General features: G+C 36.8%; 1 protein-coding gene across 1 annotated transcript in view; it reads right to left on the reverse strand.

Annotated features, from left to right (window-relative positions):
• The window catches only part of KIAA0825 (KIAA0825 ortholog), a 461,655-nt gene that overhangs the window by 413,484 nt on the left and 28,231 nt on the right, over window positions 1–19,940 (reverse strand). Inside the window, exon 2 of the mRNA XM_030816955.1 lies at window positions 13,057–13,207. The gene's annotated coding sequence lies outside the window, so the exon portion shown is untranslated. The remainder of the gene's footprint in view (window positions 1–13,056; window positions 13,208–19,940) is intronic.

Raw genomic sequence — 19,940 nt, forward strand, 5'->3', positions numbered from 1 at the left:
ATCTCTCCATTCTACCCATTCCCCAGGCTCTTGTAAACATCGTTCTACTGTCTGCTTCTATCAGTTCAATTGTTTGAGCTTTCACATATAAGTGAGAACATGCCATACCTATCTTTCTGTTCCTGGCTTATTTCACTTAGTGTAATGTTCTCCAGGTTCATCCATATTGTTGCAAATGACAGAATTTCCTTTTCTAAGGCTGAATAGTATTCCATTGTATATATATATACCATATTTTCTTAATCCATTAATCTGTTAATGGACACTGAGGTGGTATGTTCATTTTAGAATAATGACTTTGAAATACAAGAAATATATCTAGCAAGCACTTAGAAAAGGGGAAACTGAATTTGAGAAGGAGGGAATGAAGCATATTTACATAAAATGTCCATATAAATTATCATCCAAATCAGGACTTTTTTGAGATTAAAAAGCAGGTACCAAAAATTATTAAAATTGTATAATTTTTGAAACACATATTAGTAACCAATTCTGCAGTTTTATATAATTGCTGACCTATAAACTAATTACATTGAAACACTATTTTAAAAAATAATATTCTTTCGAAAAATTTATATCTTTGCTTTCAAAAGTAAAAACATCTTTATATTGCTTGAAAAATAAATAATGATTCTCGATATATTTTTGCATACTTTAATGAGTTTCTTAGCTGTATCTGTCATCCACAGATATTTCTTGAAAAATGCATTTTAAAAATATGACTGTATTCTTTTTATATTTTTCCAAGTTTCATTTTATAGTTAGCAAATTTTAAATTGTTCATACCATGAATAGACTCTTCTATATAGATTATAATATTTTTAATTGAGAAAATACTCTCAGGTGATAAGCTACCTGGTAAACTTATTAAGTTCAGAGCAAATTTTGCTAGATGAAGTACATTCTCAAGTTTAATTTTTTTTTTCTTTTTTTTTTTTTTGAGACGGAGTCTTTCTCTGTCCCCCAGGCTGGAGTGCAGTGGCGTGACCTCGGCTCACTGCAAGCTCCGCCTCCCAGGTTCACGCCATTCTCCTGCCTCAGCCTCCTGAGTAGCTGGGACTATAGGCGCCTGCCAACACGCCCGGCTAATTTTTTGTATTTTTTAGTAGAAACGGGGTTTCACCGTGTTAGCCAGGATGGTCTCGATCTCCTGACCTCGTGATCTGCCCGCCTCGGCCTCCCAAAGTGCTGGGATTACAGGCTTGAGCCACTGCACCCGGCCTCAAGTTTAATTTTTAGTAATGAAATACACAAATATTTTAGCTCAAATATTTTTACAGGTACTATTTTTTTTGCCTCCATGCAGATTGCATTTCTTTGACCAAAAATTTTAAAAGACAAAACTCATCAAATAAATGTTAATGATTATTTTGAACAGTTTGCTAAATTTAAGTGCTGCAAAACCATAAACTTTCTCAGTTTAACATCATTCTGGATCAGAATGTAAATGTATCCAATAGAAAATTTCATCTCTATCAAAAGATTTTCCCTTAAGTCTTGGGTATTTCAAAGCATAATTGGGAATTTCACAATTAAATCTTGCATGCAATTTGAGTGCTTATCATTGTTCAATTCTCCCTTTGATTTCACGGGGATATATTTCAATATCCTCCCATTTGCAAGCTTTGTTTTCAATAATTGCAATTCCTTAAAAGCTTAACATAAGCTGAATATTTTGCCCTCCATTTGTTGAATGCTTTGACTAAATATTTCTAATGGATTCTGAAGAAACTGCGGCCAAAATTTAGAGGACATTTTTACAAAAATGTTTAATACCATGATGGGACACTTAAGTTGATTTACAAAGTAATTCTTCAAAGTCTCAGACATTTCTAAAATCCAAAAAGAAAGTGCATAGTGTCATACTTAGTTATTTTTGTTTTATTCAACTTCAGTCTAATCATGAACATTTATAGGCTGTTTACCTTGTATATGTATAATCATATTTGTACTTGACAACTACATCTTCCATTTGGATTGGTAGAATATTGCAGATTTGGGGGATGTAATTATGAATTACTGTGTGCATTACAACATATTTCAAGTATAGTTTTCCCTACAGGTTCTAAATTTGCTAAAAGAAGGCATTTATATGATGTTGTGTTCCACAACAATATATTTTTAATAGTACCAAGAGAAAATAATTTTATCATTGATGTTGCAGTTTGTAACTTAATTTACAATAATATTCACAATACTGTCAAGTGTTTCAACTTCAACAGAATGAACTTTCAAATGCTTTACTTTGATTTAATGAATTAGATAAGAAATTTGAACCATTATTATTGGCATTAATTGATTTTCTACAATTAGAAGTATCCAGTAATACTGACGTACGACTGGCATAATTTAATGATTGAAGTTCTTCTAATGGAGTGAATACATTAACAGCTATTGTTTCACTTTTCATACATGCACAAGAAAACTTGAAACTAAAAATAAAAGACATTAATTCAGAACAGTCACTTGATCTAAATGAAAAGTAATGCCTGACAGAGTGGTATACAAATGCACCTTCTGTGGCTAAGTATTAAAAGGTAATATTTTTATATATGGTCTTAAAATAAAACTATGCATTAGATGTTGATGCCTCTTTCACAGATTTAAGTCTTGTTTTCATGTGGTCAGTTATACCATTACAGAGTCATCATGGTGGATGGTAAATGTCAACAAACATTTTATGAGAGTTACATATGAATTATTTCCAGCAAATCAAGGAAATTCAGTATTGTCTGATAAATGTACACTGATATTGTGTTTTGTTATCACTGTTGCTAAAAAGGATTATTACAAAATAAAAATACATTATCCAGTAATAAAATAAATAAGTAGTTGTAGTTTTATACCATATGATACATGATAAACAAAACCTTTTTAGTGGCTGGGCACAATGGCATGTGCCTGTAGTTCCAGCTACTATGAGACTGAGGTGGGAGCATTGCTTGAGCCCAAGAGTTCAAGCCTGTGGTGTGCTAGCATTGTGCCTGTGAAAAGCCACTGCATTCTAGCCTGGGCAACATAGTGAGACTCTATCTCTTAAAAAAAAAAAAAGACTCTATCTCTTAAAAAAAAAAAAAAAAAGCCCCACAAAAAAACCAAGTTTGGACTATATTCACTCTATGGCAAGACTAAATAAAGACTGGGAAATGTGCAATCAACTGACCAGGGCACGGGCACATCAACTGGCCAGCAGGGCTGGCAGCATTAAGTACTTCTGTTACCACTATCACCCAAACCTGAAGGAGTTAGCTGTACCTAACTGCTCATGTCTGAGTGTATTCACTTTATCAGTAAGCACCCTTCATGCCGTTCTTGAAAAAGATGTTTTACCTTACAATCCTTCTGGAAAGGATCTATAAAAGAAAAATGGGCTATTGGCAATTTAGCCACATGTTAAAGTATGAGCTTCATTCATTACACTGGAGTCTCACATATGAACCGTGTCACAATTTAGGAGTACACAGTATAGATCTACCTAAACCTATTCGGATTTATATATAACTGTTAAATAATACTTCACTCAAAAATGAAAAATCTGCAGTTCATTAAAAATTATAATCTACCTTTCTATGGCATGACATGGAAAGATTTCCAGAATATTATATTATTTCATTTAAAAAATTGTAGAACTATATATACAGCATAATACAGGATATTTTTGAAAAAAACAAACTATCCCATAAAATAATAAAGAATACACACTAAACTATTAGCAGTGCTTATCTGTGGGTGATAGAATTAAAAAGGGACAGCAGAAAGGGAATTTTAATTCTTTTTTTAATTAATTCTTTATAATCCATTTTTGTTTGATATGATGAGTGTCTCACTTTTGACACCTGAAAAGTAAAAAAATGAATAAGAACAATATAATAAATGTTGATGAAAAGAAACTCTGTAAAACATTTGAAGAGATTTATTCTGAGCCAAATATGAGTGACCATGGCCCATGACACAGCTCTCAGGAGGTCCTGAGAACATGTGCCCAAGGTGGTCAGGGTACAGCTTGGTTTCATATATTTTAGGGAGAAATGAGGCATCAATCAAATACATCTATGAAATACATTGGTTTGGTTCAGAAAGGCGGGACGACTCGTGTTCCAGGTTATAGGTAAATTTACACATTTTCTGGTGACAAGTGGTTGAGTTTGTCTAAAGACCCGGGATTGATAGAAAGGAAATGTTCAGGTTAAGATGAAAGATTATGGAGACCAAGGTTCTTTTTAAGTTTTTTTTTTTTTTCTTTTTTTTTTTGAGAGGGAGTCTTGCTCTGTCACCCAGGCTGGAGTACAGTGGCACAATCTCGGCTCACTGCAACCTTCACCTCCCAGGTTCAAGCAATTCTCCTCTTTTAGCCTCCCTAGTAGCTGGGACTACAGGCATGTGCCACCATGCCTGGCTAATTTTTTGTATTTTGAGTAGAGACAGAGTTTCACCATGTTGGCCTGGCTGGTCTCGAATTCCTGACCTCAAGTGATCCACCTGCGGAGGCCTCACAAAGTGCTGAGGTTACAGGTGTGAGCCACCAGGCCCAGCCTCTTTTGAAGTTTTACAGTGGCTGCTATTAGAGTCAACAGATGACAAATGTTTCCTATTCAGATCTTTAAAAGGTGCTAGACTTTTAGTTAATCTCTTCAGGATTGGGAGGGCCTGGAAGAAAAAGATATAGCTATGTTAATAGAGATTCTTTACAGATGCAGATATTCCCCCACAAAGAAAGGCCTTGCAGGGCCATTTCAAAATATGGCAGGGAAACATGTTTTGGGGTAAAATATTTTGCTTTTCTTCCTTTTCTCGTAATGTTATCCAGAGTCAGATTGGAAAGTCACGATATATAGAGTTAAATAAAACCCATCTGATGAGAATTTCTGGTTTGTAGGGCATGACTCCCCAGACCTCTTAGAAATTTGGGCAAGATAAAAAAAAATCAGACCTTAGTCCTCATAAATATTGCAAGGCATTAGCTAATGGTATATCAACTGAGTGATACAAGTATCAAATAATCTAGCAGTCCTGCAGCAGGGAGCTCCCTATGGGCAGATGGAGATAGGAAAGGCAAGCCCCCAAAAAAAGGAAGGCAAAGGATTTCCTAAAGGTTGGGAGCCAGTGATCTTCCGATATCCATAGCCTCACAGGCTCCACAGTTGGAGACATTTTAATCTCTCACTATACATAGGTTCAAGCCCTCTCCAACTTGGGAACGATCCACAACTAGTAAAGAAAGGATGGCTGGGCGTGGTGGCTCATGCCTGTAATCCCAGCACTTTGGGAGGCTGAGGAGGGAGGATCACAAGGTCAGGAGTTCGAGACCAGTCTGACCAACATAGTGAAACCCCATCTCTACTAAAAATACAAAAAATTAGTCGGGTGTGTTGGTGTGTGCCTGTAATCCCAGCTACTCAGGAGGCTGAGGCAGGAGCATTGCGTGAACCTGGGAGGTGGAGGTTGCAGTGAGCCAAGATCATGCTGTTGCACTCTAGCCAGGGTGACAGTGTAAGACTCCATCTCAAAAAAAAAAAAAAAAAAAAAGGAAAGAAAAAAAGAAAGGACATAAGAAGCCCCAGACATTAACTTGAGAAGTAGATAATGTGTCAGTCTGCTTATCTCCCTGCTATTCCACAACCTCAGCTCTTACTAACTTGATTATTGCCAATATATAATTATGTCTTCATTTTTTAAAATTAATTTTTGTTAGTTTGTCTTTTTAGAGACAAAGTCTCACTTTGTCACCCAGGCTGGAGTACAGTGGTGCCACTATAAGCTCACTGCAGCCTTGAACTTTTTAAACTCAAGCAATCCTCCTGCCTCGCCTCACAAATAGCTAGAATTAAAAGTATGAGCTACTGTACCCGGCTCTGGTTCTCATCTTGAAATTTCTGTGTACTGGGATCCCACTCCTAAACCCCATTCACAGCTACCTGCTCCAGTTTCATGGACTACCATCAACTGGGGGCCCTTGTAATTAAAGTGATGAGAACATCCCTGGAGCATCAATGGAACTGTTTTGGAGAACCAGAGCAGAAAAATCATGAATGAAAATAGTGAAAGATAAAATTGAAGAGGTATGCTATGGACAGATATTTTAAGGCCTTTTTTTTTTTCTCTCCAGGAGAAAAATATCTGGACTTTATCCTGTACATAACAGGGCGTCATAAATGTTTTTTTACTAAGGCAGCACATGACTAGTGTTTTATAAATATTTATAAAACAAGGTGTTAAGATGGTTTGGTGTGGGGCGAGAGAACAGAGAGAGGAAGATCAATTAGGAAGATAGTTAATTAGTAGATATGAAGGTGATGATACATAGGAAGAGGATGTGGCCATGAGGAAAAAACAAAATGATCTGAAATGACTTTCCAGGATATGATAGATAGCTTGGGGCCACTGAGCGAGGCAGACAATTACAGCTCAGTGAAAACCAGGCCGCTGTTACATGTTAAGGCACAAATGAGCTTGGGCTTTAGGCCAAATTCACCAGAGAAACTAAACGGGGCACATGTGAAAATTATAAAATCATGTTAAGAAGCAAAAGGATGGTGGATTACATTATTAGAAACTAGCAATAGTAAAGCTAAAGTATGGTTCTCCCTGAGCAATACAAATCAGCGTGGAAGACCAATTATGACAGTAGTGACTAAAATAAAGAGGTGGACATTGTCCATGCAATGCATATTTGATATCAAAGGCTTTTCTGGTCTTGCTAAAGGCAGCCATAGATACCATACATTGCATACACATGCCGGCCTTTGGCTGAGGAGTGGGTGACTACTATGTTTGCCCATAAGGATTTCTGCAGGCCAGGGCCCCAGGATAGACCAGAGTAGAAAGATGAGGCTATAAGGAAGTTTATGCAGTAAGGGATAAATTATTACAAAGAAAATTCTTTATGTTTAATCTGAATGACAGAATGGTAGCTTATGAATAGATTTTAAAAACTTAGGAGGAAAATAGTGGTAAGAAGGCATAGCAAATTAGTGTTCGACATAATGATTTTGAGTAGGCCATACAAGTGGAAATGTTCAGAATACAGAGGAAGGTGACATGTGAGAGAAATGCATGAGAAAAGATAGTGCTCAGATGTCACACTATAGTTCATGAGACTAAGATGTAGCCAATCATAACAAAGTATTATTTTTCAATCTTTAAAAAAACCTTAACATATACACAAAATAAACACAAGGGTGTATAAGAGAATCAGCATTTATAGCAATGTATCATGTTGCTATGGTTTGAATATTTGTCCCCTCCAACACTGATGTTGAAATTTAATCCTCAATGTGGCAGTATTGAGAGGTGAAGCCTTTAAGGGGTTATTGGGTCATGAGAGCAAAGTCCTCATGAATGGAGTAATCCATGCATGAATTATGGATTACTAGATTAATGGGTTAATAGATTAATGGGAGTGGGACAGTGGCCTTATAAGAAGAGAATGAGAGATTTGAACAAGCATGCTCAGCCACCTCACCATGTGATACCCTGTATCACCTCTGGACTCTGTGTAGAGAGTCTCCACAAACAAGAAGGCTCTAACCAGATGTGGCCTCTTGATCCTGGACTTCTCAGTTTCCAGAACTGCAAGAAATGCATTCCTTTTCTTTATAAATTGTCCAGTTTCAGGTATTCTGTTATGAGCAACAGCAAGTGGACTAATACACATGTACTAATAAAATTAAACTAACTTACATTGCTGCTTCATTACTTGGTAAGAGAAGAGACACATTTACTCATGGAAGAATCTATTTACTCAATAATGGCACCTTACATTTATAAATTATAATAGTCGCCTACTAACATCTCCTTAAATATGTAAGTTACAGAACACATAAATGAGATGACCAAGATTTTAGTTATAATTAAAAGAAAAAACTTAACTCTTCTTAAGAAAAATTTTGTTGAATTTGTTGGATAATGACCCACTGGTTTAAAAGATGCATAGCAATTTAACATATGTGTGTACACACATATCTTAAAAGAAAGCTTCACAAAGCATTACTTACCCTTAATACTTGCTCTTATATTTTCTATTCTATTCCTTCTCATTTTTTCATTTTTTTTCTTTTTAATACTGCCTATAGCTTCTAAGTTGATTTCAGCATCTGTAGTTTGGCTTAGAGATTTTTAGATTAAAAAGAGACATTTATGATCATTTTATAGAACCATCAGTAAAGCTATGATTGAAAAATCCAGCAGAGATATTTTTAAGAAAACGTAGAAAAGAAAAAAAGCAGAAAATGAATGGTTGCAAGCTACTAACAGAGTGGGAAAAGAGACAAAGGATAGATAAAATTAGGTCATAGGATGGGCAAAAACAGTATCAAAGAGGACAATGTTGCAAAAATGAATGTGAAGTCAACAAAAGCTTATTTCAATACATGTCTTTACCTTTACTGCAGGGTATTTCAAAGTGTAGTCCAAAACTAATTTAAGCCAAAATACCAGGGACACTTGTTAAAAATTCAGATACCTGGGCCCCATCCCAGACCTAGTGAATTAAACTCTCTTTGGCAATTGAAATGTTTCCCAGGGCATCCTTTTAACTAAGCATTGTTATCTCAATTCCTTTTACAAATCAGCTTTCAAAGTGGTACTTCTAAAAACATGCCAACTCACTTCACACATAGGTATATTTCTGAAAAGTTGTTTGGTGAGTACTTGTACACCAAACCATTATTCCCCTAAAGACTATCATGATCATTTCAGAATTACGTTCATCCAGAAAGAAACAAACCAGATTTGAGACCATTCAACCTTTAAACAAATATTCTTTATCTAATTTTTCTGTATTACTTATGTAAGAGGTTGACCAAATGGACTCGCATACTCATTATTTTTATTTAGTTTAGAAGCATGTATATTTAAAATTACAACATACTGTTAACACATTCCATTTTGACTTTGAACACTTTGAACTAATTGCACTAAACTTAACTGGTTAATTATCATAATCAAGTGGCATTTAGCAGAACTCACAAACAGAAAAAGTGCCACAAGAAGACAGTTTTCAGAAAATACAAAAACTGAGGTTTGTGGTTTGGACTCTTAATAGCAAAGATATCCCTTTATGTGGTGAGCTCTGCCAACAAAAAGTATTTGTCAACTTCTTGCCAATAAATAGCCAAGAAGTATGAGATGTGAATCTATTCAATTCAAAGATGGAAATAACAGGTAAGAACAACAGTAGTTAATATTTATTCACTTATCTCATTAGAGGTTTCCTTCTAAATCCTTTATATGCATTAACTAATTTAATCCTTACAACAATTCCATAGACTGTGGCTTTAGACCTCATTTCCCAGATGAGGATGCAGAGGTATAGGATTATATAATTTTCCTGAGATCCCACAGCTAGAAATAGGAGGTGAGATTCAAAACCAGGCAGCCTGTCTCCAGAATCTACATTCAAAGACAGTGGGATACACTAGGATTTTAAGAAAGTCTTAGATGTTGGAACAATTACCTGCCTCCATATAAATGCTTTCTGTTTATGTTTTTTTTTCTGTTCTTTATACAATTGATTTTAAGATAAATTGTGACTACCTTGCATCCCTGCTTATGTTTAGTTACTAGATCTCATTATAATGCTCTTGAAATATGACAGGAATTCCAAAATTAGCATCAAATAGGAATTCAGCATCACACAGAAAAATAAAAATGTGTTTTAAAAGATACTTAATTCTGAATTTAACGGCAGAATAGTATAGTGGTTTACAGCTGTGCTTCCCAATTTTTCATGTGCCAGTCACCTAAGTACATTGTTAAAAATGCAGATTTTCAGCAGCTCTGAGATTCTGCATTTATAGCAAGTTCCTGGGTGATGGTAACACTGCTGGCCTGAAGATTATATTTTGAGTAGGAAAAGTTCAGAGTTCAAACTCTGGAGTCACACTGCTTATGTTTCTTTTTTTCTTTTTTGAGACAGAGTCTCACTCTGTCACCCAGGCTAGAGTACAATGGCATGGTCTCGGCTCACTGCAACCTCTGCCTCCTGGGTTCAAGCGATTCTCCTGCCTCAGCCTCCCCAGTAGCTGGGACTACAGGCACGTGCCACCACACTCGGCTAATTTTTGTATTTTTAGTAGAGACGGGGTTTCACTATGTTGGCCAGGCTTGTCTGGAACTCCTGACCTCGTGATCCGCCCGCCTTGGCCTTCTAAAGTGCTGGGATTACAGGCATGAGCCACCGCGTGCAGCAACACACTGCTTATGTTTCAGTCCCAGCTCCATTACTTACTAGTTGTATAACCTTCTCCTTATATACCTCTACTACATCTGTAAGAGTGAGAGCATTAAAGGATTGTTACCAAGATTACATGGGATAATCCATAGATAGTACATAGAACAGTCTCTAGCACATAGAAAGAACTCAATAAATGTTATCTCTTAGTGTTATTGAAAAACATTAAAAGCATATATTGTATCCCATTAGAAAGCCATTTATAGAATTGATTGATCTGGCAGAAACACTAAATAAAATGTCATCATTCTTTTCCAGGCAGTCACAAGAACATCACTGTACAATGAAGGACATTAAATACATAAGTTAGAACCACTACCCAGCCTTATTAAATATATAAATCTGAAAGTGCTCTAAATGAATTTGCATAAAGCTGGCTTGGTCTATGATATTTAAGGAGCATATTTTGTTTCTATGCCAGAAAACTTTTCTATATTGCAGGTACACACTGAGTTCCAATTCATTTATTTGAATAGCTTACTCTGAATTTCAAAAAAGGCATTTTAGTTTAAAAAATTTTATTTCAATGAAATATATGTCAGTACTAGTATTAAAAGCAACAATAACAATGATTTTAAATATTTGTTCAAGGAAGAACACTGCTATAGTTTAAATAAATTCAGAGGATTTAATCAATGCCTTCACAGACAACTGTACACATATTCAAACTATAATACATTGCAGCACAATTACTTCTTGCCTTTGAGAACTGAGACTTAAAAGAATATTATTTATCAAAAATGTGGTGATTTAATAATAATGCTATATCAGAGAAGCCAATGTGTAGGAAAAGTAGAGTTAGGACCACAAATGAAGACAAAATTTCATAGTAACTTCCCAAATGAAAACTAAGAAATTTATTTCAACACTGTTGAAAAATAAAGACATAGAAGGAATGGAGTACATTAGAAAAGAAAGACTAATGTTTACCGAGTCATGGATTAAAACCAGAGCCAGGTGTTTCAATCAAGAAGAAGATGAGAGCTAGAAAGTGTTTTTGGTTGGTGGCTATCTTTAAGAGTCAGCAAGAAAAGGTCAATAAATAATTTGCCTATCCTTTTATCTTTTATTTTTCCAACATAGGTGATTAAAAAAACAATCGTGGTATAAATTCTATTACATTTACTTTTCTAAATTAAAACTAGATTTAACATAGGCAATATAGACCTGCCCTGTAAAATCATGACAGATTAAGAATCAAGGAAAAGGGAGGGATCTGGGTGAGTGGATTATTCTTTCTTCTCTCCCCTTTCTCTTTCCCTACAGATTAGTGTTCCTGGCTGCTCCTTTGTCTGCTGTGGTACTAGGTTTTTTAAAAAATGCATAACACATAAGATTTCACTTTCATTTTACTTTCTATGACAAGTGTTACTTTAAAATATAAGATTTTACCAAAAACTCTGCATAACAATGCTTTATATAAAGGACTGCCAGATGTAGTTTCCAAGGCAGGGCTTACCTGTACTCAATTATATCAAATAAGCATTCACAAAATAAAATTAAATCTGTGCTTTTAGCGAAAAAAAAAATCAATAGTGAAACGTGGTTCTTTATATCTGTAGAGGTAATAACACCAACAAGATCAAATCATTAGGATTAGAGGTACAAGAGGAATAGAATTCGAGCAGAATTATACCAATGTCATGTCTTGTTATTTGGGTTTACATTTTTCTTAATCAAATACTGAAAAACAAAAATTTACTGAAAATGCCTAAGCTGTTTTCCATTTATAAATTAGCTGTCTCTCACCTCCAGAGGAGCAAGGAATTCCACTTCTGTATGACCTATTTATGCCTCTTAGATTTATCACATGCATTTTTTAATGACCCTGAACCAAAGGAAATGTAGAAACCTATTTGAAAAGTTGACATTAAGGTTGCGACACCAACCAAAACAACAAGAATTTAAAGTTAAACTGACACACAATCCCCAAATCAGTCTGTTATACTCCTGATTTAAAAAACAGTTCTGTGAAATCGTGATAGCATGTCAGCCCCTGCTTTGAAACTCCTGAATTTTGTCATTTGGTGTTTGTGTCACAACCTTAATATTATTTAAATATACTTTTTAATATCTATTATTTAAAAAATATCTTTGAATTGAAGATACTCTAAAGCTTTGAAGAAGCCAACCTCAAAGCACTGCATTCCTAGCATGCCACTTTTATTAGAAGTAGTGCATAAAACATTTGCTGTTGACAAATCTAATTCATTAAAAGGTGAGGTAGATGCATTTTAAAATAACTGGCTGGCATCATTATCTGCAGTGCCTTTTATAAATTATTCCTCTTTTCCCTTTTGACTGAACTTGTCACAGTTCCCTTTTGGAGTCTGAGTGTTATGCCTTATAGTCAATGCTTTCAACATGTTTAGACAAGTCACAAGTTAAACAAGCAGTGGTATTTTATTTTCTGGAAATAAGAAAGGGTAACAGAAATATGAATTATTTCATTCAATTCATTGATTTTGAACTAAAGACAAGTAAAGTCAGTTAGTGGTGGTTTTATCTCACAAGAAGAATTTAAAAATAAAAGTATACTGTTTGCATAGAATGGAGAATTTCAAAGAAAGGAACGTAAAGAGAGATGCTGGCGGCCCTGCTGCAGTGTTGTGTAGAAGACTTGGTTAAAAATCGAATTGTGCTTTCCCTAACATTGGAGATCAGGTAAATCATAAAGCTGACAGCTGGCTGGCACACTAACTTCCTAAAGGAGAAAGCTAACTGTATTCTCTTAGAGGCCAAAGGAATAGAATTATAGAAGTTTTCAAGGAAACTGAGTAGGCACAGTATAAGTTACTCAAAATACGAAGAAAAACAATTCTTACCTAATTTTATTTCAGAAGACACTAAGAACGAACTGGTCTTCAAATCCTAAGGAGGTAGAAAATTATTTCCTCAAGGATTGTCAGCAGAAGAACTGTCTCTTTTCTGGTAACTTCAGCAAAGTGTTTTTTTCCCAAAGTATGTAAAATGTACCTGAAAAATGATTGGACAAAGCTTTATCACTGCCACAATGGGATGGAGGGCATATTCACATTAGTTGCCTAGATTGCTAGTGACAGTACTATCATTAAATCATGACATATGGACTTGAGTCAGGAAGAAGAGATGTTGGAAATACACAAAGACATCCTGAAGATTACATACGTAAGAAAATCTTATTAATAAGATAGCCCATAGACTGTAGCAACACAGGTAATAGGGGCATCTTGGAAAATGCATATTTAAAACATTACTTCTATTTTCACTAAAAATTGATCACTCCTAAAGAAATGTATCACAAAGAGAGTAATGTGTGGTTGCACCATATAAAACAAGCAATGCTATTCAATCCAAATACTTTTTTTCTTGTTTAGTTACTATTTGATCCAAATTATTTATTAAGACCATCTTTTCCCCATTCTTCTGGGTGATCCTGTTAAAAACAGATTCCTGGGGGAGGCGCTTCCAAGATGGCCAAATAGGAACAGCTCCGGTCTACAGCTCCCAGTGAGATCGACGCATAAGACGGGTGATTTCTGCATTTCCAACTGAGGTACCTGGTTCATCTCATTGGGACTGGTTGGACAGTGGGTGCAGCCCATGGAAGGTGAGCCAAAGCAGGCCAGGAAGTGCAAAGGTTGTGGGATTTCCCTTTCCTAGCCAAGGGAAGCCGTGAGTGTCTGTACCTGAAGGAACAGTACACTCCTGTCCAACTACTGCACTTTTCCCATGGTCTTTGCAAATGGCAGACCAGAAGATTCCCTCTTGCGTCTGGCTCAGTGGGTCCCACACCCATGAAGCCTTGCTCGCTGCTAGGGCAGCAGTCTGAGATCGACCTGGGATGTTGGAGCTTGGTGGTGGGAAGGGTGTCGGCCATTGGTTAAGCTTGAGTAGGCAGTTCTATGCTCACAGTGTAAACAAAGTGGCCCAGAAGCTCAAACTGGGCGGAGCCCACCACAGCTCAGCAAGGCCTACTGCCTCTCTAGATTCCATCTCTGGAGGCAGGGCATATCTGAACAAAAGGCAGCAGACAGCTTCTGCAAACTTAAACGTCCCTGCCTGACAGCTCTGAAGAGAACAGTGGTTCTCCCAGCATGGTGTTCAAGCTCCAATAACAGACAGACTGCCCCCTCAAGTGGGTCCCTGACCCCCATGTAGCCTGACTGGGAGACATCTCCCAGTCAGGGCTGACAGACACCTCATATAGGCAGGTGCCCCTCTGGGACGAAGCTTCCAGAGGAAGGATCAGGCAGCAATATTTCCTGTTCTGCAGCTTCACTGGTGATACACAGGCGAACAGGATCTGGAGTGGACCTCCAGCAAACTCCAACAGACCTGCAGCTGAGCAGCTGAGGGGCCTGTCTGTTAGAAGGAAAACTAACAAACAGAAAAGAATACCATCAACATCAACAAAAAGGACATCCACACCAAAACCTCATCCGTAAGTCACCAACATCAAAGACCAAAGGTTGATAAAACCACAAAGATGGGGAGAAACCAGAGCAGAAAGGCTGAAAATTCCAAAAGCCAGAACGCCTCTTCTCCTCCAAAGGAACACAACTCCTCAACAGCAAGGGAACAAAACTGAATGGAGAATGAGTTTGAGGAGTTGACAGAAGTAGGCTTCAGAAGGTTGGTAATAACAAACTTCTCCGAGCTAAAGGAGCATGTTCTAGCCCATCGCAAGGAAGCTAAAAACCTTGAAAAAAGGTTAGACGAATGGCTAACTACAATAACCAGTGTAGAGAAGAGCTTAAATGACCTGATGGAGTTGAAAACCACAGCACGAGAACTTCGTGAAGCATACACAAGCTTCAATAGCCGATTTGATCAAGCGGAAGAAAGAATATCAATGATTGAGGATCAAATTAATGAAATAAAGCGAGAAGACAAGATTAGAGAAAAAAGAGTGAAAAGAAATGAACAAAGCCTCCAAGAAATATGGGACTATGTGAAAAGACCAAATCTACGTTTGATTGGTGTACCTGAAAGTGATGGGGAAAATGGAACCAAGTTAGAAAACACTCTTCAGGATATTATCCAGGAGAAATTCCCCAAGCTAGCAAGGCAGGCCAACATTCAAATTCAGGAAATACAGAGAACACCACATAGATACTCCTTGAGAAGAGCAACCTCAAGACACACAATCATCAGATTCACTAAGGTTGAAATGAAGGAAAAAATGTTAAGGACAGCCAGAGAGAAAGGTCAGGTTACCCACAAACGGAAGCCCGTGAGACTAACAGTGGATCTCTCTGCAGAAACCCTACATGCCAGAAGAGAGTGGGGCCCAAAATTTAACAGGATTAAAGAAAATAATTTTCAACACAGAATTTCATATTGAGCCAAACTAAGCTTCATAAGGGAAGGAGAAATAAAATCCTTTACAGACAAACAAATGCTGAGAGATTTTGTCACCACCAGGCCTGCCTTACAAAACCTCCTGAAGGAAGCACTAAACATGGAAAGGAACAACTGGTAGGAGCCACTGCAAAAACATGCCAAATTGTAAAGACTATCAATGCTATGAAGAAACTGCATCAATTTATGGGCGAAATAACCAGCTAGCATCATAATAACAGGATCAAATTCACACATAACAATATTAAACTTAAATGTAAATGGGCTAAATGCCCCAATTAAAAGACTGAGACTGGCAAATTGGATAAAGACTCAAGACCCATTGGTGTGCTGTATTCAGGAGACCCATCTCACATGCAAAGACACACAGGCTCAAAATAAAGGGATGGAGGAAGATCTACCAAGCAAATGGAAAGCAAAGAAAAAGCAGGGGTTGCAATCCTGGTCTCTGATAAAACAGACTTTAAACCAACAAAGATCAAAAGGGACAAAGAAGGCCATTACATAATGGTAAAGGGATCAATTCAACAAGAAGAGCTAACTATCATAAACATATATGCACCCAATACAGGAGCACCCAGGTTCATAAAACTAGTTCTTAGAGACCTACAAAAAGACTTAGACTTCCACACAATAATAATGGGAGACTTTAACACCCTGCTGTCAATATTAGACAGATCAACGAGATGGAAAATTAACAAGGATATCCAGGACTTGAACTCAGCTCTGGACCAAGTGGGCTTAATTGATATCTACAGAACTCTACACCCCAAATCAACAGAATATACATTCTTCTCAGCACCACATTGCACTTTTTCTAAAATTGACCTCATAATTGGAAGTAAAACATACCTCAGCAAATGTAAAAGAACAGAAATCACAACAAACTGTCTCTCACACCACAGTGCAATCAAATTAGAACTCAGGATTAAGAAACTCACTCAAAAACACAAATCTACATGGAAACTGAACAACCTGCTCCTGAGTGATTACCGGGTAAATAACGACACGAAGGCAGAATAAAGATGTTCTTTGATACCAATGAGAACAAAGACATAACATACCCGAATCTCAGGGACACATTTAAAACAGTGTGTAGTGGGAAATTTATAGCATTAAATGCCCACAAGAGAAAGCAGGAAAGATCTAAAATCGACACCCTAACATCACAATTAAAAGAACTAGAGAAGCAAGGGCAAATAAATTCAAAAGCTAGCAGAAGACAAGAAATAACTAAGATAAGAGCAGAACTGAAGGAGACAGAGACATAAAAAACCCTTCAAAAAAATCAATGAATCCAGGATCTGGTTTTTTAAAAGATCAACAAAATAGATAGACCACTAGCCAGACTAATAAAGAAGAAAAGAGAGAAGAATCAAATAGATGCAATAAAAAATGATAAAGGGGATATCATCACTGATCCCACAGAAATATAAACTACCATCAGAGAATACTATAAACACCTCTATGCAAATAAATTAGAAAATCTAGAAGAAATGGATAAATTCCTGGACACATACACCCTCTCAAGAATAAATCAGGAAGAAGTTGAATCACTGAATAGACCAATAACAAACAGGTTCTGAAATTGACTTCTTCAAGGAGAACTACAAACCACTGCTCAATGAAATAAAAGAGGACACAAACAAATGGAAGAACATTCCATGCTCATGGGTAGGAAGAATCAATATCGTGAAAATGGCCATACTGCCCAAGGTAATTTATAGATTCAGTGCTATCCCCATCAAGCTACCAATGACTTTCTTCACAGAATTGGGAAAAACTACTTTAAATTTCGTATGGAACCAAAAATGGGCCTACATAGCCAAGACAATCCTAAACAAAAAGAACAAAGCTAGAGGCATCATGCTACCTGACTTCAAACTATACTAGAAGGCTACAGTAACCAAAACAGCATGCTACTGGTACCAAAACAGATATAGATCAATGGAACAGAACAGCAGCCTCAGAAATAACACCACACATCTACAACCATCTGATCTTTGAGAAATCTCACAAAAACAAGCAATAGGGAAAGGATTCCCTATTTAATAAATGGTGCTGGGAAAACTGGCTAGCCATATGTATAAAGCTGACACTGGATCCCTTCCTTACATCTGACCAAAAATTAATTCAAGATGGATTAAAGACTTAAATGTAAGACCTAAAACCATAAAAACTGTAGAAGAAAACCTAGGCAATACCATTCCCGACATAGGCATGGGCAAAGACTTCGTGACTAAAACAGAAAAGCAAAGGGAACAAAAGCCAACATTGACAAATAGGATCTAATTAAACTAAAGAGCTTCTGCACAGCAAAAGAAACTATCATCAGAGTGAACAGGCAATCTACGGAATGGGAGAAAAGTTTTGCAATCTACTCATCTGACAAAGGGCTAATATCCAGAATCTACAAAGAACTTAAACAAATTTACAAGAAAAAAACATCCCCATCAAAAAGTGGGCAAAGGATATGAACAGACACTTCTCAAAAGAAGACATTTATGCAGCCAACAGACATATGAAAAAATACTCGTTATCACTGGTCATCAGAGAAATGCAAATCAAAACCACAATGAGATACCATCTCACACCAGTTAGAATGGCGATCATTAAAAAGTCACGAAACAACAGATGCTGGAGAGGATGTGGAGAGATAGGAATGCTTTTACACTGTTGGTAGGAGTGTAAATAGTTCAACCATTTTGGAAGATAGTGTGGCGATTCCTCAAGGATCTAGAACTGGAAATACCATTTGACCCAGTAATCCCATTACTCCATATATACCCAAAGGATTATAAATCATGGTACTATAGAGACACATGCACACATATGTTTACTGTGGCACTATTCACAATATCAAAGACTTGGAACCAACCCATATGTCCATCAATAATAGACTGAATAAAGAAAATGTGGCACATATACAGCCATAAAAAGGATGAGTTCATGTCCTTTGCAGGGACATGGATGAAGCTGGAAACCATCATTCTCAGCAAACTATCACAAGGACAGAAAACCAAACACTGCATGTTGTCACTCATAAACGGGAGTTGAACAATGAGAACACATGGACACAGGGAGGGGAACATCACACACTGGGGCCTGTTGGTGGGTGGAGGGCTGGGGGAGGGATAGAGTTAGAAGAAATACCTAATGTAAATGACAAGTTGGTGAGTGCAGCAAACCAACACGGCAGAGGTATACCTATGTAACAAACCTGCACCTTGTGCACATGTACCCTAGAACTTAAAGTATAACTAAAACAAAGAAACAACAACAACAACAAACAGATTCCTGGGAATCTTGTTAAACATGGGTTCTGATTAAGTTGATTTGGGGTTGGGGCCTGAAATTTTGCATTTCTAACAAGGTCTCAGGTAAAGCCACTAATGGTGTGGGTCCATGGACTACCCTTTCACTAATAAGCTTCCACTAATCTATTTGTCTTTTCCTGCAGCAAAGTCTACTATTGTTATTCTTGGCTATTGACATTTTGCCTTTCCATATAATTTTAAAATCTTTTTTAAAGTGTTTGATCCTCCTCACCAAAACAAAGACAGTTAGGAATTTGATAGAGAATGCTTTGAATCTCTATCAAAGTTGGGCAAGTGTATAGCATTGAGTTTTCCAAATCATGTGTATTGTATATAATTTCACTTATTGAGGTCTTAATATTACAAAATAATGCTCTATTATTTTCCCCATGGGAGTTTCGTACATCTCTTGTTATATTTATTTCTAGGCACTCCATATTTTGATTATATCTCTTTGCAAAAACTTCCCTTTTTTGTATATATGTATTATGTGTATAATTTTGGTAGGTTGATGTGTTCGTCCAGGATATTTGATAAACTCTTATTTTTTCCAGTAGTTTTACATCATGCACAAATAATGAGCTTTATTTCTTTATTTCCAAAATATGGACTTTATCTTGTCTCACTTTAAAAAAAAAAAGCAAAAACGGTCAAACAGCAAATGCATGAAGTAATAGAAATAGATGGCTATTTTGTTATCTATGATCACCCAACATGATCTCTCGGTTAGGTTAGATTGTCTAGGAAATGGATATGAGGTAGACTCCAATGGTTTCTTTTTTTCTTTGTTTTTGAGACAGAGTCTCACTCTGTCACCCAGGCTGGAGTTGAGTGGTGCGATCTTGGCTCACTGCAACCTCTGCTTCCCAGTTTCAAGCGATTCTCCTGCCTCAGCCTCCCCAGTAGAGTAGCTGGGACTACAGGCGTGCGCCACCACACCTGGCTAATTTTTGTATTTTTAGTAGAGACGGGGTTTCGCAATGTTGGCCAGGCTGGTCTCGAACTCCCAACCTCAAGTGATCTGTCCGCCTCAGCCTTCCAAAGTGCTG

Source organism: Nomascus leucogenys, chromosome 2, assembly GCF_006542625.1.
Source record: "Nomascus leucogenys isolate Asia chromosome 2, Asia_NLE_v1, whole genome shotgun sequence".
Classification (NCBI taxonomy): Eukaryota; Metazoa; Chordata; class Mammalia; order Primates; family Hylobatidae; genus Nomascus; species Nomascus leucogenys.